Genomic DNA, 22,309 nt, shown 5'->3' with positions numbered 1-22,309 from the left:
TTCTGGCCTCTTGTGGCTTTCCCTGCACCCCACTGGCCTTCTCTTCCCGTCAGCCTAGATCATGCTCCCCAGGGCCCCGCTGCTGTTATTGATGGTTTCCTAAAACCAAATGAGACCAGGGGGAGGGGGAGCATCACTCCTGAGTGCCCTGAGGGAGTTTGGTATGATTCCTCCCAGTTCCTCCCGGAACTGCTATCCCATCTGTGCTGTCCTGGGGTTGGCACTCAGAATGCTGAGATCTTTCTGTGACATTACTGTGTTCCACTGACACACGGCAGGCATAACCCTTTCCTGTTGACGACCTTGTAGGTTGTTGGCAGTTGTGTGGGTGAGAAAGACCCACCAGGAACGTGCTGCAGAAATGCTCTTTCTGTATTCACAGGCGGTCTCTTGGGGTCAGCTCCAGGAGGAGGGGGATTCTGGGGCAGAGGCTATGGATGCCATAATTCTGTGGGGCCATTCAGTCCTCTGTTTCCTGGACCAGGGGGATGGACAGAACCCGCCTTGGACTTCCCTTAGCCTGTACAACCTGTTTCCTCTAAGGAGCAGGTCCAGCTCACCACACCCCCACCTAGCCCCTCAGCACTGGTTCTGGTGACTCAAAGGGGTGACTGGGAGTACGGGCGGGCGTAGGGTTACACTGCTGAGGTTCAGACCAGGTTCCCCCTCACCTCATTGCCTGAGTCTGTTTCCTCAGCTGACCCTGAGCCTCTTGAGGATGAGTCATCCCACAGGGTCCGCGGAGCTTTTCTGTCCGTGGACTCCGCTTGATGCTGCAGAGGAGTGAGCCATGGCGACAGGACGTGGTGACAAGCCTGAAGGAGGGAGGAGCTAATGTGTGACCACCTGCTGATTCAGGGCAGAGCTAGGGCTAGGGAGGACTCTGGGCCTCTTTCCCTGGCGCAGCCCCACCCCCACCCCGTCTGGTTTATGGGAAACGTGACTCTCGGTTGCGGTTTAGTTGGAGGCTCTTGACTAAGAAGTGGAGTTCTGGGCATGCTTCCGTTTTCCACCCAGAGCTGTCACCTTCTCTTGGACTCCGCGCCCCCAGTGGTATCTCTTCTTTTGGACTCCGTGCCCCCAGTGGTGTCTCTTCTCTTGGACTCCGTGCCCCCAGTGGTGTCTCTTCTCTTGGACTCCGCGTCCCCAGTGGTATCTCTTCTCTTGGACTCCGTGCCCCCAGTGGTGTCTCTTCTTTTGGACTCCGTGCCCCCAGCGGTGTCTCTTCTCTTGGACTCCGTGCCCCCAGTGGTATCTCTTCTTTTGGACTCCGTGCCCCCAGTGGTGTCTCTTTGGGCCTCTTCCACTGATCCACTCAGGAGATGTCTGGCATCAGGGAGTCTCCTTGGCTGACCCTGGAAGAGGGAGATGGCCTCGAGACTGACTCCGGAGGCTCCTTAGTTTCCTAGGTTTTGTGTCTGGGTCTCACACAGTCTAGTCTGGCCGCAGATACTGTGTAGCTAAGGATGGCCTTGAACTTCTGATCCCCCTGCCTCAGGATGTTGGGATCACAGGTACATATTACTCCCAGTTTTACATTGTGCTGAGAATCGAACTCAGGGCTTTCTAGACGCTAAGCAAAACTCTACCTGTTAAGCTACACCCTGCCCTTCCCTGGCAAGTTACCACATACTTAGGATCTTAAAGCTCTGGAATTATATCAGTCTGTACAGTTTGCCTTATGGGACAAAGGTCAAGGTTTTGGTAGGGCTGCCAGGGGAACAGTACCATATCCTGTTAACATCTGCAAGTTATCCCCATTCCTTGACTTGTCCTTCTGGCTCAGCAATGGGTTCCTTCCAGCTCCTGCTTCTGCCATCCTGTCTCGTCTGTTTCTCATGTCTTCATCTTTTACCACAAGATCCCTGTGTTTACATTGGCCCCATGGAAAATTCCAGATCATCCTCCATCTCAGACTCTTTCCCTGAATCATATGTGGGAAATCTTGTTTGCATGTGAGGTAATGCCCACAGCTTCTGGTTGTGAGGGCCTTTGGGTACAAGCCTTTATTCTACCTACCATAACAACTGATACCAGGGACTCCTCTGGTCCCTCAGCTCCTGCCTGGATTTTTGTATCATCGACTTCAAGATGGAGGCAGTACTTATGATTCGAGTCCACTGTGCTCTGACTGGGGAGAAACGCAAGAGACGATTCCATCAGGAGCAGGGGAGATGGTCCAGTTGGAAAAATGCTTGTTATACGAGAATAAAGACCTGAATTCAGATCCTCAGAGGCCACATAGGAGCGGAAGTGGCAGTGTTCATCTTTAGTTCCGGCACTAGGAAGGAAGGCAGACAGCGGGCTAACCAGCAGAGCTGAATTGATGAGCTTTGGGTTCAGTGACAGACCCCGTCTCAAAAAAATAAGGCAGAGGGCACTCAAGGGAAGCACCCAGCGCCAACCCCTGGCTTTCACACAGGAGCACAGGTGTGCACACACCCACACAAACAGGTACGGATATCATTCTCACAGGAAGAGAGTGTTTGACCAGATTCTCCCTTCTAAAGGTGCTTGATGGAAGGCAATGTTTCTGTGACAGAGTGGCACGGTGTTCCTTATAACTCCTGTCTCCGAGGGTTAGAGCCTCTCCCTCCGTCACATCATTGCTGTGTCTGTGTGCACTCATCTGCGGCTGCGTCGGTACTCTCGGGATGGCCAAGGAGTGACTCTTTTTAAAAGGCCTTTTCTGCTCTTGTTCTAAGGGAAATAATTACACAAGTGACTAATTTTATCCCTAATCCCATAATTACTTTATTATGTAGCTGGTGAGAGGGCTCCGAGCTGTGCCTTTGGCGCCACTCTGGCTGCTGGCCCAGTTGGCCTGGTCCTACAGCCATGGGAGTCTCGCCCTGCTTCTGCCGCGGGCCAATCAGAGGGCAGGATTGCTCTATTCCCACTTGGGCTAGTCCCAGCTACATTTTGGTGTTTGGGGCCCGAAAGCCCACCTTCCTTTCCTCCCAAGTCTGCAGACAAAGGCAGCTTCCCTGACAGCAGGGATTTGTACTGTAGGATTCAGTCAGTGGGAGTCAAGGTTATAGATCTTGTCACAGTAATTCGCTCCACGATCTTGGGTAAGTCATTTTCTAATGGGTCTTGGTCCTGTTGTCTATAAAATGGGGTTCCTGCTAGCTTTAATGGTTTACGATTTCAGGAGGGGAACTCAAGAGCTGGAGCTTTGAGACTAGGGTTCCTTCTTGTTACCCACTGAAAACATACTCCACATAGCTCGTGTGAAGCCCTGCGTTCAAGCCCCAACGCTGCATCAATGAGTCAACTATCCCCCACCATAGTGTTTGTGATAGAGTACTATGTAGCCGGCTCTTCCATAGTTCTCATCAGGACTCCGATAGCAGGGCCTATAAGCCAAGCTCTTAGCCCCGTCTCCATTGTTTTCGTCTACTGTATAGGAATTGAACAGCCACTCAGTGAGGAAGCAATGGGACTGGGATTTGAACCCAGGTCTCTCTGTCCCAACCCTTTCTTTAAAGCTGACTCCCAGAATTATTAGGCTTGTCCGGGTTATTAAACTCGTGGCTACGTAAGCTCAAACTTGATATCATAAAACAATAAGGATGACGTGATGAACTGGAAGATCCTGTAGATAAGGAGGCTGAGTGGCTCCAGGTTGTGTGACGTCTGAATGTCTCTTTTTGTCCTTTGTTTTTTGAGACAGGAACTCGTTAGGTAGCCCTGACTGGTCTGGAATTTGCTGTAGAGACAAGGCTAACCTTGAAATCCCAGAGCTCCATCTCTCTGTTGGGATTTAAGGTGTATACCATTACATGAGTGTCTCGGTAGAACTGCGGTCTCGGCTCAGGTTGTGAATTCTGTCATTAACTTTTAGTCTTCTCTTCATGTTCATTTTTCTGTGTAGCACTAAATTTTTCTTGTTTTTTTTTTCTTTCCGAGGCAGAGTTTCTCTGTAGCTTTGGTGCCTGTCCCGGAACTAGCTCTTGTAGACCAGACTGGCCTCAAACTCCCAGAGATCCCCCTGTCTCTGACTCCAGAGTGCTGGGATTAAAGGCGTGCGCCACCACCGCCCGGCTTAAATTTTTCTTTAAATTGTGGCAAAATATATATATCCTAAAATTTGTTGTCTTTGTGTGTGTGTGTGTATGTGCAGATTGTATCTTTTTGTGTGAGTATATGGGGCATATGCCCATGTGCATCAGTGTGGAGGCCAGACCAGGACACTGGTGTCTTCCTCTGTCGCTCTCTGCCTTTCTGTCTTGAAAGGGTCTTTCACCGACCCTGAAGTTTGCTCTTTCAGCCAGGCTGACTGGCTAGTGAGTTCTTGGACTTGACCTGTCTTTGCCTTTGATGTGGAAGTTACAGGCATATCCATCTATGTCTGGCCTAAAAAACAACAACAACAACAACAAACAGGCAAACATGGGTGCTGGAGATTCAAACTCGGGTCCTCACGCTTGCAAAGCAAGTGCTTTGCCCATTAAGTCATCTCCTTCAACCTTCGGGCTTGTTTCTTTCATTTTTGTTTTTAGACAGGGTTTCTCTGTCTAACCATCCTAGCTGTCCTGGAACTCACTCTGTGCACCAGGCTGGCCTCAAACTCACAGAGATCAACCTGCCTCTGCCTCCCAAGTGCTGGGATTAAAGGCGTGCGCCACCACCCCTACCTGGCTAGGCCTTCAGTTTTTTAAGTGTACTGTTTAGTGGTGTTAAGGATGTTCTCATTGTGTGGCTATCTCTTTAACTTTTAAAAATAAAACAGTATTGTTGATGATGACAATGGTGTGTGTGTGTGTGTGTGTGAAAGAGAGAAAGAGAGAGAGAGAGAGAGAGAGAACGTGAGCAGGTGTGTGTGTGTGTGTACCTCAACATGCTGGAAGGTCAGAGGACGACTTTCGAGGGTTGCGTCTTTCCTTCCATGTTGGGATCTAGAGATCAAATCTCCGGCTACCAGGTATGAGACTCTTACTTCTTACTTGCCAAGCCTTTTTGTTGGCTCTACAGAACTTCTTTATCTTGAAAAACTGAAATCTGTTCATTAAACAATAACTCCCCATTCCCCGTCTCTTCCAGCCTGTGGCAGCCACCGCTCTATTTTCTGCCTCTGTGAATTTGTCTAGAAACCTCCCCTATGTGGACTCACACAACGTTTGTCTTTTTATGAATGGCTTATTTCACTTAGCATAATGTTCTTAAGGGTCATTCATGTTCCTTTCTGAGGCAGAATAATACTTCATTGTGTATGTCACATTTTGTTATCAATAGATGCTCTTTTTTCTTTTCTTCTTCGTCTTCATTTTCCTTACCTCTTGGCTATTGTGACTAACCCAGCTGCAGCAGCCCAGGGTGTGGAGCTGTCTTCTGGATGATGTTTCCAGCTCTTCTGGATTTATACTCCGAAGTGTATATTTAGAGTGGGCACATGCATATCGGTGTGTGTGTGTGTGTGTGTATACGCACGCACGTGTACATGTAGGTCAGAAGATAACCTCGGGTGTTTTCCACTTCTTTTGAGACAGGGTCTCTCATTGCCCTGGAACGTCACTGAATAGGCTATCCTAGCTGACCAGTGAGCTTCCTCCATCTCACAATTGCTGGGATTGCAGTGTGTGTGCCCCCACACCCAGCTTTTTATGTGGGTTCTAGGGATCCAAATTCAGATCCTCATACTTTTAAGGCGAGTGTTTCACTGACTGAGCCATCCCCCCCCCCGCCCCATTATTGCTTATTTAAAAGCCGGTGTTTATTGTGTCTGGCCAATCCTGTGGTGGGAACTAGGTTAGATATTTGATATATGTTATCTCATTCTGTCTATCAGCTGGGTATAGCAGTTCGGCCCCAATTTATAGTTGACAAATAAAGACTCAGAGACATTGGTTATTTGCTCAAAGTCCCACAGCTAGGAAGCCATGAGATGGAGAGAAGCGCTGGCTGCTGTCCAAGCCCTGCTTTGAATTGTCGTGGAGTGCTGCCTCCCTGCGGCCTGAGCGCCGCCACAGTCTCGGCAATTTTCTGCCTCGGTTGTGCTGTCCTGCTACCTTTATACCACTTTTGCCGCCTCGTGTGTGTTGGTGCTCTCTGGAAACCCTGAACAACTTGCATGAAAGCCTTTTGACGGCCAGGAAGGTTTTGTGTGGTGGAAACCGACAGAACAAGGCCTGTAATTTGCTTTCTAATCATAGACTTCTGGATTCACAGTGGCTGCCGGGATCTCCTTCCATATCATGTGGTGACCAACTTGTAGATCCTCAAAGAACCAGCCCCAGAGGGCCATCTCCTTGGGGACAGGGATACTATACCCCCACAAAGAGTCAGGAGGGCCCAGCCTACCTGGTTGAGGTTCCCCTAGCTCCCAGATTTCCTGGTAACAACATAAAATATTTTCTATAAAATTCTAAAGAAAGCTGAGGAAAGGGGCTACTAAGTAGACTCCATGACACTTGCCCTTCTCTGACTTTCAAAACTATCAGAGAAAAATATCCCGACGTTTGGATGATTTTTGTGGATCAGCTTAAAATTTGCATGCTCGCTGCCATCTTTCTGGGTCTTTTTTTTTTTTTTTTTACTTTTTACTATAGAGAATTTCCAATGTATAGGAAAGAGAAAATGTATAGAAAGCCATCATGCATAGTCATTCTAGTCAGTGGCATGAACAATGGGCTTTCCTACATTTATAGCTCACCCTGTAGATGCTCGGTAAATAAGGATGCACCGCCTGAGTACACATCCCCTTTCTCCTCTGAGTCTCATTTTTTCCCATCACTACTTTAAGGGGCTAGGACCAGCTGATCTTTCTTTCCTTCCTTCTTTTTTGAGACAGGGTTTCTCTGTGTAACAGCTCTAGCTGTCTGTCCTGGAACTAGCTCTGTAGATCAGGCTGGCCTCGAACTCACAGAGATCTGCCTGCCTCTGCCTCCCGATTAAAGGCGTGCGCCACCACTGCCCGGTTAAGACCAGCTTATTTCCAAAGAGATCCAGTGGCCAGAACATGCACACCAGTGTCAGACACAGTTGTTCAAATTCACGTGCTGCTATTTATTAGTTGGATTTCCTTAGGCATGTTAGTGATCAGTTTTGTTGTTTGTAAAATGGGCATAGAAACAGAAGTGCTTATTTCTTTGGTGTGATTGTGAGCGTTACCTAAAGCAACTTTCTAGATTTGTTTTGTTTTGAGACAGGGCTTCCTGTGTCACAGGTTGGCCTGAAACTTTCTATATAGCCAAGGATGACCTTGAACTTCAGGTCCTTCTGTCTCCACCTTCTAAATGCTGGGATTATAAGTGTGCACACCAGGCCAGTTTATGTGGTATTAGGATTGAACGCAGGCGTCTTGCAAGGCAGGCAAGCTCTGTGCCAACTGAGATATCGTCCAGCTGGAGCTAATGCATTTTAAAAAGGTTTTTTGTTGTTGATGCTTGTTTGCTTGTTTTTGGTGTGTGTGTATGTGTTTCTGGGAATCAAACCCAGGATCTTGTACTTCTAGACAAACTCTCTACCACTGGTCTATATCCCCAGACCCCTTGTCACTAGTGTTTTTTATTATTGCTTTGAATATTAAATATTCTAGTGGGAAGAATCCATGCATTTTAAAAGTACAAACATAAATTGGAGTCTACTAAAATTGAAGCCCCAAGAATTGGCTCCCTTTTTTGTCCCAGTCAGCAGATAGTCTGAGGTGCAAGACGAGGTTACCACAGCCAGAACTAGTGCTCCAACTGTGGAGGCTGGGAGCAGGCCCATAATGGGGGCCATGCCCGCTCAGAGTGGGCGCCATGCGGGCCCGCTCCATCTCCACGCTTCTTCTCCACCCGCCCCATGTGGATACAGTGGCCCCCATGAGAGGAGCAAGCCAGCAGTCCCCTCCCTGGTGAGACAGGCCCAGCTGGAAGAGCCCAGAGGTGGAGAGAGTGGTGGCCCTGCAGGAGCTCTTGTTGCTAGGAGACCCGAGGAGGCAGCAGGACCCATTGCCAGCGGTGGGAGGGAATGATGATGGGTTGAAGTGGCGATGCAGGGCACGTGGCCCCAGATGGGCTTTTGTAGGGTTCTGGGAGGAGATGGTGGTGCAGCCATTGGGATCTTTGCCAGGAAGAGAAGAGTGGGGAGGAGGAGCAGAGACTCTGCAGAACCTTCTGTAGATCATGGGCTCAGGACAAGCTGTTCATTTCTTCCGTTTAGCTTCTCGTCCGTCAAAATCGCATGCGCACTGGCACCCCGAGTCATGGTGTGACTCTCGCAAGCTGCATGCCTACTGTGTTTGCTGGGCCCTAGTCAGCTTCTTCATCTGTAAGACCGGCTCCGTCCATCCCAAGATGTGATTGAAAATGTGCCTCACGGGGAGGAAGAGCCAGTGCAGATGTGAGGCTGTGCCACCGCGCCAGCCTGTCTCATAATTGCTTTTTTCCTTTGCTGTAGAATGAAGGCACTGGACTCCCTCTGGCAGGAATAGATTGACGGGCAGGGAGCCCTAGAGGGGACTTCCACTGTGGGGGCTATGTCAGGAGATGATGGGGACCTGCTGGCCAGGCTCCCAATTAGTGGGACTCCAGGGAGTGGCTGAGAAGGGCAGCAAAGTTCAAAAGCAGAGGGGAACTGTGGGGACTGAAAGGGGGACTCTGTTGAGATTCTAGGAAGGATTTTGAATAGTTCTGGCCAGAGATGAGGGTGCCATTTCTCTAATTGCTCTTTCTCTAATGTAAATCATACATGTCCGTATGTCTACCACAAAATTGCAAAACAATGGCCAGAGAAGCAAAAATAAATGATCCCATTGTGATGGAAAACCTCTGGTAACATTTTAAAAATATGTTGTATTTTAAAGCATGAGAACCCTAGACCCTTGTTTAAAAAAAAAATGCTAGGTGTGGTGGCATGCAATTGTAATGCCAGCACTGAAGGTCCAGAGATCCTTGGGGGCTTGCTGCTCTGCTTGGGAAGTCCCAGGCCATCAAGAAACTGTGGCTCAGACAGCAAAGGTGTCAATGCCTGATGGCTGTTGCCCTTAGGTCTCCACATGCACATGCGTACAGGTATGCATACACACAGTATATATTTTTTAAAAAAGGTTTGTGTGCGCGCGCATGTGTGCACATGTACAAACAAGTGTGTGCTAATATGTGTGTATGTACATGTACACCCATGGAGGCTGGAAGGGGGCATCAGATCCCTAAGAACTAGAGTTACCTCTAATTGTGAGCTCCTGATGTAGGTAGGTACTGGGGACTGAACTCAGGTCTTCCGGAAGAGCAGCACCTGCTCTTAACCACTGAGCGACCTCTCCGGCCCGAGATGATTTTCTAAATTAAACATGGTAGTTCAAGTTGTAATCCCAGTTCTTGGGTGGCTGAGGCAGGAGTATTGCTAATTTGAAGCTAGCCTGGGCTACAGAGTATGATCCTGTCTCAAAAAAATTGTGACTTTTTCCATTTCTTTTTTGTACATATACACACTTTCTGTAGCATTTGGATCAGATATTTGTGTTTTGTAGCTGCTTGATTTTTAACTCTGTGTTATAACCATGATTACATTTACATAAGAACACATAGATCTGCCTCATTTGTGTGTGTGTGTGATATGTGTGTGTGGTGTGCATGTTCTGTGTGCATGTGTGGGAGGGATATACACATATATGTGTGCATATGGAGGTCAGAGATTGACATTGCATGTCTTCCTTCAATGTTCCCCACCTTATTTTTGGAGTCAAGGTCTCTTCACTGAATCTGGAGCTCTCTGGTTGGCCACACTGTCTTGCCAGCAAATTCTGGGACTCTGCCTGTCTCTGCCCCGAGAGTGTCCAAATTGGTGGAGCTTCCCAAGGCTCGGCCCTTAATATCCAGACCTAGCAGTGTCATGGGAGCAGGGAAAGCGGCAAGAGTAGCCACCGTGAAGGGGCTCCTGACTAGCCTGGCAAGGCTAGATGGCCGTGCTGTGGGGTTGCCTGTGCAGTTCGCTGTGTTGGCTCACACTGGTCAAGGGAGAGTGTGGTTGCTCCTTGGTGCAGTCTGGCTGCTTCTCCTCACACCTGGTAGCCTTTTCCCTGCTGGGATCTGTGCCTTGCCTGCAGGATAAGCATGGTCACCAATCCAAGCCATCCATCCTAGAGGTTGGCGTGGCTTCCATGGCCAGGTTGACACATTAGAGCATTCACGTGGTGGACAATGACCTGTGGGGGCTGGTGGTGGCGGCTGTAACTCTGACAGTAGACCTGCCCCACGTCCTGTCTCTTGGCTTCTGAAAACAGCTCGTGTGTTTCAAACGACTGTGCTACCAGGTGTCTGTCTGTTGGTACAGCCGTTGGCTTGGTTCTTGGAGGTGGGTGAGGGAGAGGCAGAGTGAGTTGGGATGGAGGCAGCATTGGGAGCCTCTTTATTGGTTGGCCTCCCAGCCAAGGGCTTGGAGTCGGGTGAGGATGAGAGGCAGGCTCTGCACCTTCTGCTCAGCAGACCTGGGAACAATCTGTCTTTTCTTTGGGAAGCAGCAGAGCGGCAATAGTTTGTATTCAGGACCCCATGCCCATTCTGCGCTGAGACAGACTCCAGGAGGGAACATGGCAGTGACCCACTGTACAATACTGTCCTGCCAAAGCCTCTTTCCAATTTTCCTCAGTGGAATCTTCACATAGGGTAAAGATGGGCAAGTTTGAGGTCAGTGTGGACTATAGTGTGATCCTGCCCCCCCACTCCTCCCTCCCTCCCCCCATATAAAATCACATATATAGTAGATATATATAGTGTAAATATAGGTATCTTTTGTTTTTCCAATGTGTGCATGCATAGAAAGTGTTCCTTTAAATTAAGATATGAATACAATACACACACCCACACACGCGCACACACACACACAAACACACATGCGCACGGAGAGAACAGGCTTATCATGGTTCATCAGACACTGCCTGGGCCAATGTTTCTAAGTACTCATGGACCCAGAGGGTGATCTATGCATGGGCTTCAAGAAGTCTCTTTTTGAGGTACAATAAAGACATGAGCGTAACACTTGTCTGCTTGAAGCATGCACATTTTCTAAGGGAAAATCCTGCAGTTTTCATTGTGTTTTCAAGAAAATCATGCTTCCTGAAAATTTAAGATGTATGCTCCTTCAACCCGTTCATGTTGTAGGTGAGGAAACCAAATGCTTGTTCTTTTATTTATTGATTTGTTTCCTTGAGACAGTATCCTGGCTGTCCCACAACTGGCTGTAAACCAGGCTGACCTCGAACTTACAGAGATCCTCCTACCTCTGCTTCTGTAGTGCTGGGTGCCACCATGGCTGATTGCTGCCTCCTCTCCTTCCCTCCCTTTCTCATCCTCTTCTTTTTCTTCCTGAGACAGGGGCTTACTTTGTAGCCCAGGCTGGCCTTGTCCTCCCGTCTCTGCCTTCCAAGTAATGTCCATTGAACATTTGCTTTAGTTGGACATTTTACTTTTTCTTTTATCTTTTTTCTCTTTCTGAGATAGGATCTCACTATGTAGCTCTGACTGTCCTGAAACTCACTGTGTAGAGCAGGTTGTCCTTGAACTCACAGAAATCTGCCTGCCTCTGCTTCCCAAGTTCTGGGATTAAAGGCGTGTACCACTATGACCATCTTAGTTAGATGTTTTCTAAGATATGATATGTTACCTCTGTTTGTCCTTACAATAACCACTTAGAGTTGTAATAAGGAAATTGAGGCACAAACATTAATCACTCCTACTAAATGGCTGAGTAAGGACATGAAGCCAGGTCCTCTGACTCCAGAGACCAAGGTTGCCCTTGAGCTGTGGTGTGTCTCTGAGCATCTATATCGCAGAGCTCAAATTTTAGCATCCATCATAATACAGGGAGCTGATGGGCACTCTTGAGCTGGCTTCTGATTCAGTAGGTCTGGGCGGATTCCTAGGATCCCACACCGGGTGATTCTGCTGCTCCAGAAATGACACCTGGAAAACCAGCACCCTTCTGCTTACTGGTAGGGAGAAATTAGTGGAGAGGAGAGATATGATTCTTTTATTCCCTGTGTGTATGTGTGTGTGTAATGTGTATTTGTGTGTATAATGTGTATTTGTGTGTGTAATGTGTATGCGTGTGTATGTGTGTAATGTGTATGTGTTTGTGTGTATAGTATGTATTTGTGTGTAATGTGTGTGCATAATGTATATACATGTGTAATGTATATATGTATGTGTGTGCATGTGTATAATGTGTATGTGTGTTGCTGTGTATGTATATATGTGTGTAGCGTATATGTGCATATGTATGTGTTCAATGTGTGTGTGTATGTGTATGTTCATGGGCACATTCCTGTCACTATTTACATGTGGAGGTCAGAGGACAACCTCACATTTTGCCCCCCCCTACCTCATTTGAGACAAAAGTCTGTCTTCGCTGTAATGTTTGCCAGGCTAACTTCCCCTCAGGCCCTGGGGATTCCTGTCTCCTCGTTCCATCCCTGATAGGTGCACTCTGGGATCATAGATATGCACATTATTGCAGTTACTGAAATACATGCCTCCATGCCTGGCTCTTGCTGGGGTCTGGGGGTCTGAATTCAGGTGGTCAGGCTTGCACAGCAAGCTCTCTGGCCCACTCAGCTCTCTTCCTTCTCACCCTAGAGGTGGCTCTTGATCTCCCCAGGACTACTGATGCTCCACTTTGGCTCCTGGCCTCTGCTACCCTCTAGTCATCTCCTCCCTCAGGGGCATACCATCTCTGGTCACATCCCACATCTTCCTCAAGCCCTCTCATTACCCTCCTGTTGTCCCTGTCACTATGCCACAGAGATTTCTGCAGCGATGGACGGGTTCGGACCTTGAGAGTCTGGTGAGCACCCAGAGCACGTGGCTGTGGAGTTAGCATTTTGTCTCGTTTCCGCACAGATCACATGTGGCTTGTGGCTAGACAGGGCCGGCAATCACTTGGAATGTCATTCAAGGCTCTGATTGACACCATCTGCCTTTCCAGTCCCTGCCTTAATGCTCAGTATCCCAAGTGCTCCTGCGTGTGCCCAGTTTCCGGCGCCTCTCTTGTCCTTTCTCACCGCCCTGTTTTTATGTTAGCTTTTAATCCAGATTGTTCAGCCCTTAAAGCCTTTGACATCTGCTTTCCTCCCATTTCTTTCCTCTCCACGTTTCCCCATCATCATCATTTTCTTCGTACCTTTCCTGATTTCTGTATTCTGCTGCAATTGGCTGGTATCCTATTTTATTTTCTACTGAACTGTTAACTTTGAGATCATGTGACCGTTTCCTATAGCAAGCTCTCACTTCCCACTGTAGGTCCCTTCCAAGTATGTAGAGGATCTAGATAAATGCCACAGACTTTTGCACTGGAGCACTGGGAAAGCAAAGATGAAAATGTGTCTTTCCTATCCTCAAGCTGCTTGAGGCTCCTATCAGTCTCATCCATGCCCAGAGAATCACTGCAGCCAATGGTTATTTTTGGGCAGGGAGATAAAAGTCACAGAGGGCCCTGTTGGCCAGGGGACTCCAAGCAGGAGCCATTGAAGCAGAAGGCTGTGTTTACACACAGGCATTTTCTCTACCCAATCTGGCCTGGTACAAGTAGATGGGAACACTCAGACATCGCTGCCTGGCTGCCTTCAAAAGCTGGATTAAGTGGTGGTGCAGCGGCTGGTCTGGCTGTCTGGTCTCTGCAGACGGATGGATGAGGAGAGGGTTGCAAAGGCTGCAGCCCAGCGCCAGCTTGTGCAAATGGAGTATTGGCTGGGTGGTCTCAGCATGGAGACTGAGAGGCAAGCACATGCTTGAAGCAGAACAATGGGCAATGGGTGAATTGTTGTTGGTCCTGGCTCGGTAGTTCATGAGGGTTTTCAGATCACCTCTTATCTGAATGCAGAGACGATTAGAAAGAAACAAAGAGACGTCCTGCTGTTCTGAGACCCTAATGCTTAAGAGCATCTCACACCCCAAATCCCCAGCCCACAGAAAACATTTTTTTCAAAAAATTTTCTTTCTGGTGCGGTGGCTCATGCCTTTAATCCCAGCCCTTGGGAGGCAGAGGCAGGCTGATTGATCTCTGTGAGTTTAAAGCCAGCCTGGTCTACGTAGTGAGTTCTAAGATAGGCAGAGATACATAGTGAGACTCTGTCTCAAAACTAAAACCAAAACCAAAACTACCTTTCTAGAGCTGGGGAGATAGTTTGAAGATCCAAGTTAAATCTTCAGGATCCATGGTTTTTGTCTTGTTTTTAAAATAAGCCCTGGCATGCTTGCAATCTCAGTGCCAGGGAGCCAGAGACTGGTAGATCCCTGAGGCTGTGAGAGATCCTGCTTTGAAAACAAACAAGACGGACAGCATCTTTAGAAGGACATCCAAGACTGTCCTTTCTCTGTTACTGCATTCATTCCCACACACACATCCACACACAACAAACTTCCGTATTGAAGTTATAACATAGATACAAAAAGTGCACTTAAGTGCATCACAAATTAGCACGCTCTTTGTCTCTTGTCTCAGCCTTTCCACAGTGTATTTGTGTTCAGCCAAAGGCGTGCGGGGTCATGAGGGGACAAGCACAAGCTCCGGGTTTAGGTACATCTGTGGCTGAGTCTTGGTCCTCTATCCATTAGCAGTGGAACACTGAGCTAGTGACTTCAGTTTCGTCCCCTGTAAAATCAAGGTGGATATTGTAATTTCTGCCTTACAGGGCCGTGAGAGATTTAAGACGGAAAATGAAGGTAAATTTCTGGGCGCTGTGCCAGCCTGTAACTGGGGATCCAGACACTCTGCAAAAATGACGCTGATGGGTAGTGACGCCGTGGCCTTCTCTCGCACCAGGACCACAGGCACACAGACAGCTTCTCTCCTACTGCCCCTCCCTCCTCACAGCCTCTGTGTGATGCTCTCTGAGGTCTCCTCTGACTGCAACGAGCCTCTGATGCCACCACAACAAAACCCCAGCTGACACTTTGGGCTCCGGATGGCAGGCTGGGTGGCAGTCTGGATCCAGTGGGAAGTCAGCCACATTTTTCATATTCAGGCCCCATAGCATGGTTCCCAGACTCCTAGAGGAGGGCAGATTTCCCATGCAGTGCCTGGAAGCATGGAGCCTCCAGAAGGAGATTGAGATGGCAGAGCTCATCCTCCGGAGAGTCCTGACATTCTGGTGAACTCCTCACTCCCCTTGCTTCCTGACCTCTGACTCTGGATGAAGGTGATGAGCACCAAGTAGAACCCGCATGGTTTGAAAGATGCAAAGTGGCTTCTCTCAGAAAGCGCATCCGGAGGTTTAGAGCTTTCTGCAAGTCACATGACCCAGGGACAGTGGGCAGAGTGTTGGAAGGAGGGGAAGGCCAATGTTGTGTGTAGCTGTAGGGGGCTGTTGCAGGGAGGAGGGGGTGAGCAAGGACTTCCTGGGCACTGATGAGAAAGACCATGGGAAAGGGGTAGTTCATCCAGGCAGAGGAAAAGCACATGTGGAAGTAAGCTTGTGGCTGAGCTACTGTCCCCTGGGGACCCAGAACCATCAGTGTGACAGCCATTCTGAGGGCCTGAGACTGAAGCTGAGACACCAAGGAGAGATCCAGCTGGCAGAGGTCTCGAGAGTCAAGCTGAAGTGAGTTCTTTCCCCAGAGAATGAGGTGCTGCTACAGGCTCTTCACTTAGAAGGTGGACAGAGTGTGCCCTTAGATGTGCCCGTTGGAGATCAGCCACGATAGTCAGATGTCCATGCCATGGGGATGGATGCCCAGCTCTGTTCAGTACCAAGATGGCAGCGGAGAGCAAGCTTCCTGCCTGTGAGAGGAGGCAGTGTTGTTAGAGTGCCTCACTGACCACTGAGCCTGGAACTCAGAAGTGGAGACAGGAGGACACAAGGAACTGACAGGCAGAGAAGGCTTGCTAGGCTGGGTGGGGCCTGGATGGAGGAAGCAGAGAGGGGGTGCGGGAGGGGAGGGCGGGGTGGCTTTCCTTGGAAGGAATGCACTCTTGATGCTATGCTCACTTGTACCCGAATACAAGGCTACTGTAGAGTAGTTGAGGGGTCTCACCGGTGGTAGGGGAGAGTGTCTGAGCTGCCCCCTTGGCGGATAATGTCTTATCATCTTGTAGCAGTGCTAAGAGGATGTGCCCATAGCACCCCCGGTTCAGGCAGGTCAAGGCTTTGCCAAGGTCTTGGAGCTCCTGTACTGGAGTGCCCCCATCTCATGCCAACCCTTCACAGGGATAGCTTCACTCTTCACCACGCTACGCTGGCTATGGACGAGTTAGCGCTTTATACTCCCAGGCTGCCCTGCAGCTTGGGGCACCAGTGGCAATCTGCACCAGACTCTCTGTGTGGGAGCATGCAGTTCCCAATCTAGGCCAAGGTTCAAGGGGAGGTGAGACCCGCTGGGTACTGCATTCTGGGAGGGCTTCCTAGAGAAGTGGAGAGGAAAGAAGGGGGGTAGCTAGCTGGGGAGGGTCCCTGCAGCTCTGTGCTGTTGTCCATCTAACCCTGCCTTCTCCAGCTCAGACCCAGCCGTCCTGCAGTGGCACCCGTGAGTGCCAGCAGTGAGGGAGGGAGAGCAGCCTTGCCAGGCTGAGCTTCCCAAGGGACACGCTGATTTGGAAAATTTGGCTCCAGTAGCTTCCTCCCTCTGGTCCAGCTCTCTGCTGCCTGGGGTTTAGCTCAGCCCACCCAGGCCCTGCTGCCCTCTGGGGCCAGAGCCGGATGTCTTGCTGATATCTTGCCCTGAAATACCCTCGTTGTGTGACCCCTGTTTTAATCCAGTGTGTCTTAGCTGCCCCCCCCTCCAAGATACCTTTCCTCACCTCCAGGGACTCTGTTAGGATGTCGGAGTATCTAAGTCCATACTGACCAAAGGAAACAGAGTGTGAGTCACACATGCAAGTCATGCATACAATTAAGACAGAAAGCAGCTCGATGTGCTTTTAGTCCCAGCACTCGAGAAGCTGGAGTGGGAGGGTCCCTTGAGTCCCGGAGTTCAACTCCAGTCTGCTGGGCAGCATAGCAAGACTTTGTGTCAAAACAACAACAAAAACTCAGAACAAAACAAAAAGAACCAAATTGGGTGTGATGGTGCACACCCTTAATCCCAGCTTGTGGGATGCAGAGGGAAATGGGTCCCCGTGACTCTGAGACTAGCCTGGTTGGTCTAGGCACTGTGTGCAGTGGAAAGACCTTGCCTCAAAACAATCAGGTGGAGAGCACCTGATGTGCTCCACATGCACTCACGTCCATGTACATCCACATGTGCACATACTACATGCACACAAAGCCAGGACTGGCATTAAGCTTAGCTTAGATAGTGTTGTCTAGCATGCCCAAGGTCCCAAATTGGATTCTTAGCAACACACACACAAATACACACACAAATACACACACAATGACAACACACACACAATGACAACACAAACACACACACAAAATGACATTATTCTAATGAGATTTAATCAGATACATCTATAATTTTTAATTAATTAATTTTCTTTGAACTAGTAACTAGGGGGGCTAACCTTGAAGTCCTGATTCTTCTGCCTCCATCTCTCAAGTGTTGGGAGCCCATACTAACATGCCCGGTTTCATAATATCAATACAAGAATGACTGAGATATATAACTTTCTCTTAAATTGTATTACACAGACTTCAAAATCTGCCATCTGTCTTACGTTTATTGCACGTTTCCATTTGTACATTCTGGGTAGTTGATAGCCACCTGTGGCCAGCGGCTCCCATGTTGATTAGTGCAGACCTTAAGGCCAGGAGGAGTCAGTCTGTGAGGGTTGGAGCTCCGGGTTTGGCATCAGCTGGCTCTGGTGGTCACGTTCTAGTCGTGCCATGCATGTCAGCAGGGTGAGCTTTGGCGCACCATCAGCGCTCTGAGCCTCGGTCACTTCAGCTGGAAAAGGGCTTAGTAATTTCAGGCTGGAGAATTGTCTCGAGGATTACTCACATGAATGTGTGTCTAGTGCCAGGCTCAGGGAAGGGATCAGCGAGTGGCAGTGTGGTTAATCTGCCCTCCTCCGATGTGCTGGCGTGTGTGTTGTCCTCACCCACTGGACCACTGTGAATTCAAGGGCACACTTCCCGGTTCTTCCTTCTCTGTGTCCGGGGATTGCCTCCGTGTAAGTGGCACTGCTGACTGAGGGAAAGATGTGTTTCCAGCGCTGAGAACACCTCTCACCTCTCCCTGTTCCCGCAACAGACCAAGCAGCCCTGGGTGACGCAATCCCTAGACCCCTAACTACCTGGGGTAGCTTTGGCAGGTTCTGCTTTGCTTGGGGCCTGAGTTCCTCCTCTGAAAGGTCCAAGGATGTTGAAGGAGTCCTGTCTGACTCTGGTGCAGTCTCTGACCCTCCAGTGGTCTTGGAGTTCTGAGGCTGATGCTGCGTGCTCTGCCTTCTCCCTGGGTCCTGGCTCTCATAGATCTTGGACTTTAATGCCTTCAAGTCCTCTTATTATTAAAATTTAAGAGAAAAGACATTCTCCTCCTCCTTAGGTAGAATAGGGAGGAAGTTCAAGCGCCCTGCCCTCCCTCTTCTGCGGGCCTCTGCTGAACTCCCATCATGGCAGCAACAGGTGTGTAGCAGGGAGTTCCTCTTAACTTATAAGTGATTAAACTGAGGCTCAGAGAGGTCAAACAGCCCGTGCAAGTTAAATAGAAGTGGGAGACAGAGTCAGCCAGGGCTGGAAGCCGACTAGTTTACATCTAAGTACACGGCGCCGTAGGCTTTCTCACCAGGATCCCTGATGTTTCTCCATAGAGGCTTTCATGAGACATGGTGGTGTTGAACCAGTCCCATGCCTCAGTTTCCCTGCTTGGGGAGTGGAAGCAGAAAAGTAACAGGATGGTGATTTCAACGATGCCTGTAGAACCATGCATTCTTTAGTGTCCCCATGCGGTCTCTTATTTGTGGTTTCTCTGGAGAAATTATGTGGGAGAAGTGGAAGGGCCCTGGTCCAGAGAGCCCACATTATTTGTAGAGTGACCTTGACCAAATCACTTCCCACTTTAGGCCTTGGCTACTTATTTATAAATTGCGGGAGGGGAATGACACTGTGTCAAATGATACTGTGAAATCAAGTACTTTGCAAAACCGGAAAGCTAATAGTAGGAATAGAAAATAATCACAGAAAATGATGATAAAAACAATAGAAATAGAAACAAGCATCATTCTAGAAGCAGCCCAGTTTTCAGCATGTTGCCACGGAGCGGAAGTGAATTGGGCCCTTTGGGTATGAATCCAAAATGAAGTCTGGGAACATCCTGCTTTGGTCCTGAAGTAGCCTGAGTTTTCCTGGGAAAACGAGAGGCTCCATGTGGCTGATGAGGCTGGGAACCAGGCTCAGCCCCAGGGGAGGGCCAGGGGTGGTAGCAATGCCTGGGGAAGGAGAGGGGGTGTCTGGGAAAGAGTTAAACTGTGAGGAATGGGAGGGCCTTGGCTTTGCAGCCTTGGGAGCCTGTGGTTGAGAAAGCAGAAGAGGAAAGGTTACCGTGGAAGCAAAATGTCGAGAGGCAGGCAGCGGAGGGAGGCCCTCCCCACAAATGTGCCCACGGAGCAGCGAGTTCCTCTGCTGTCACTTCTGAGCTTGGCAGATTGGTCCAGTAATGAATTCAAATAAACACTGAACTCAAATAGTGTATACTTTTAAGGGTAAGTGGTTTACCCAAAGGCCCTCCTCCTAAGGACCCGTGTGAGGCTTCCTGGGTGAGGGAGGCCAGGGGATAAGGTCTGTCAGGGAGCACTTCCCACTTGGCTTGAGTGGATCTGTTTTCCACCTCTTGTCTGGAGCTGGGCAACAAGGTCCTGGGAGCTACCTCTGGAGGCATCCGATGAAGGGACAAGGCCTGGTTGGTGGTAGGGCAAAGGGACAGAGCTACTGCTGCCTTGGATTTCCTAAGGAATTTTGAGAGAGGGCATGGCCTACAGGTTTGGGGTTAGGATTTATGTTACCTGGAAGAGAGAGGTTGGGGAGGAGGTAGGTGTGGGACAAGCTGAGCAGAGGTGGTACACACACACACACACACACACACACACACGATAACACTGCCAACTGCAGTGTGTGGAAAGGGTAGATGACTGAGGGCTCAGACCACATCTGGGGGCTTTACAGTTTTGGGATGTCCAGTACTATAGCACAGAGCAGTGCCCTGCACATAGTAGGTGTGCAAGATGGTTAGAAGGATGAAGGAAGGGATCCACACATAGTAGGCATGCAAGGTGGTTGGAAGAATGAAAGGACTGAGCATGCCTGGTAATGTTTAGGGGTGAGGGTCACATGGTTACTGTTGTAAACCCATGGAAGCAGTCTTTGGTGACTGTGTATGAGTTGTTTGAGTTGCTGCCAACTCTCCCAGGACTTCCCCACAAAACTGGGGCCCAGAGACAGGTTTAGTTCAAATCTAATCCCTTCTTTCATGGTTTGCAAAGGAAAGCCTTGAGCACAGCAGCAACTGGCCAAGAGTACTTGCTGAACCAGTAGCAGAACTAGATTGGAACCCAGGCCCTCTATTTCCCAGAGTGCTCTGTAACTGCCAAAGGCTTGAATAAGAGGGAGGTGTCCTGGTGGAACAGGCTTTTTGAGTTGTAACAGCGCTGCTGGTGGGGAGGAGCAGGGTTTAGCTTGGCTTTGAGCCATTACCTCTGTGGCCCCTTCTTAGAACCTGGGTGCACACACCACGGTGTGCCCTTATATATAGTAAACATCTTTATGCAGGTCCAACCCCTACAGGATTCCTTCGCTGTTACACTAATGTCATGGTCACAGAGGCACGTACTGGGGCACACACACACACCCAGGAGACACTCAAGCCAGGATGATTCCCGGAAGGCAGTTGCCATGTGGATTCCCTAGTGGGAGAGGAACGCTACATCCCAGGCGGGTTGTGCCCCGCACTGGGCTGCAGGGGAGTGAAGGGGATCCGACTCCGTGGGATGGGAGGCCCGCAGAGGCTGAGTCACCTCTTCTGAGTCAGGGATCCTCCTCCTTCCCTCCCCCTCCCTCTCTCCCTGAGCCCCCACTAGGGCTTGGCCCAGCGAGCCCGCGAGCGAGCGAAGAGGCCGGCTGTCCAGGGCCCTGGTGGAGACGGCCACCTCGGCCCGCAGTGGACCGCGGGTGGCTGGGACAGGAGAAAGGGCGGGGGAGGCAAGGCAGGCTGTCGAAGAGGCGGAGGCAGGGGTTGGGCGCCGCTAGCGAGGAGGCAGGCTCGCGGCCGCCCCTGGGCTGGGCACGGAGGCCGCGGCGGGGGCGGGCCGCGCGGCGGGCGCCAGGCCCGGGGCTGTGGGCACGGTGCCCAGCCCCCGGCGCACGCCGACCGCCGCGGCCGCCGCCGCTGCTGCAGTCGGCATCCATCAGCAGGCGGGGGTGTCGCGGAACAGGCTGCTCCGCAGAGCCCGCCCGCGCCGCCCCGCCCCGCGGCCTGCGGGCCCGGAGGAGCCGAGGGGATCGGCCCTCGCCCAGCCGGCCCGAGATGGGGACCCCCAGGCCCAGGTAGGTAGGCACGTGGGGACCGGTGATCAGGTGGCATGGGGGGCCCGGGTGTGCTACATCTAGGCCCGGCCTCCAGCCCTCAGGGAGGAGAGGAGGCGAGATTAGGAGCTGAGTCTGAAGCTGTTGGCCCCCTTGGCCAATGTGGGGAGACCTTTGCTGGTCCTCTCACCTTCGCAGCCTCCTCAGTGCCAGGAGTCGGCTGGCACCTTGGTGTAGAATGAGCCGTTGCTGGGCGATGGGCTCAGGAAGCTGGCCCACTCTGTTCTGGAAAGCCAGCCCAGCTGCCCTCTTTGGGTCTCTAGTCTTCTCTAGCTTTCCGATGCTGCAGGACAGTATCTTGGCTAGAGGCTGGCTGCTTGGGGGATCCCTGGTATCATCCTCATCCTCTGTTTGCAGACCCTTTCCCACTTGTATGGGCTCCCCATCCCTCCTCCTTTCCCTCCCTGAGCTGGGTGTATGAACCTTACCCCCAGCACCTCTGAGGATTCAGATTAGCATTGCCCTGCCGGTAGTTTGCACCCCTGATCAGAGGTAGATGCCTTGTGTGTGTCTCACTTGGAGAGGTTGAGTCCCCAAGAGGCTGGGGTCTTGGGGACAGGTGTTTATTGGGTGCTGAAGCCATTGGCTGCATGGGCCAGAGAGTGTCTTGAAAGCAAGCGTCCCAAAAGCATTCGGAGTCTTTCTCTCTAGGCCAGCTATGGTTCTCGCGTCTTGCTTCCCCTAGAGCTCTGCGGTGCATTGGTTCCTACGTGTTCCTACCATCACTCTGGGGTGTTGTGTCACCTCCCCTGTACCCCAAGGTGGGAGTGTGAAAGGGCTGGCTTTAGGACCTCTCTGGAGCTGGGCAGGGTCCAGCCGCTCCATCAGGCTGGCCTCTGTGAGCCTTAGCAGTTGGATGGTGGCCCTAGA

The 22,309-nt window shown here is 50.3% G+C and overlaps 1 protein-coding gene across 17 annotated transcripts in view; it reads left to right on the top strand.

Annotated features, from left to right (window-relative positions):
• Positions 1 to 22,309, top strand: part of Epb41l1 (erythrocyte membrane protein band 4.1 like 1) — a 123,457-nt gene that overhangs the window by 33,802 nt on the left and 67,346 nt on the right. For 4 of the 17 annotated variants that reach the window (XM_057780462.1, XM_057780463.1, XM_057780465.1 and 1 more), the window contains exon 1: positions 21,122 to 21,400. The exons of 4 other annotated variants lie outside the window; for them this stretch is intronic. The gene's annotated coding sequence lies outside the window, so the exon portion shown is untranslated. Of the gene's footprint in view, positions 1 to 21,069; positions 21,401 to 22,309 lie in introns of those variants that run through there. 9 more of the 17 variants (XM_057780456.1, XM_057780457.1, XM_057780459.1 and 6 more) reach the window with 6 other exon arrangements.

The sequence above is a fragment of the Chionomys nivalis genome, chromosome 9, assembly GCF_950005125.1.
Source record: "Chionomys nivalis chromosome 9, mChiNiv1.1, whole genome shotgun sequence".
Classification (NCBI taxonomy): Eukaryota; Metazoa; Chordata; class Mammalia; order Rodentia; family Cricetidae; genus Chionomys; species Chionomys nivalis.
The sequence above is the reverse complement of the archived record's forward strand: the minus strand, read 5'-3'. Positions and strand labels throughout refer to the sequence as shown.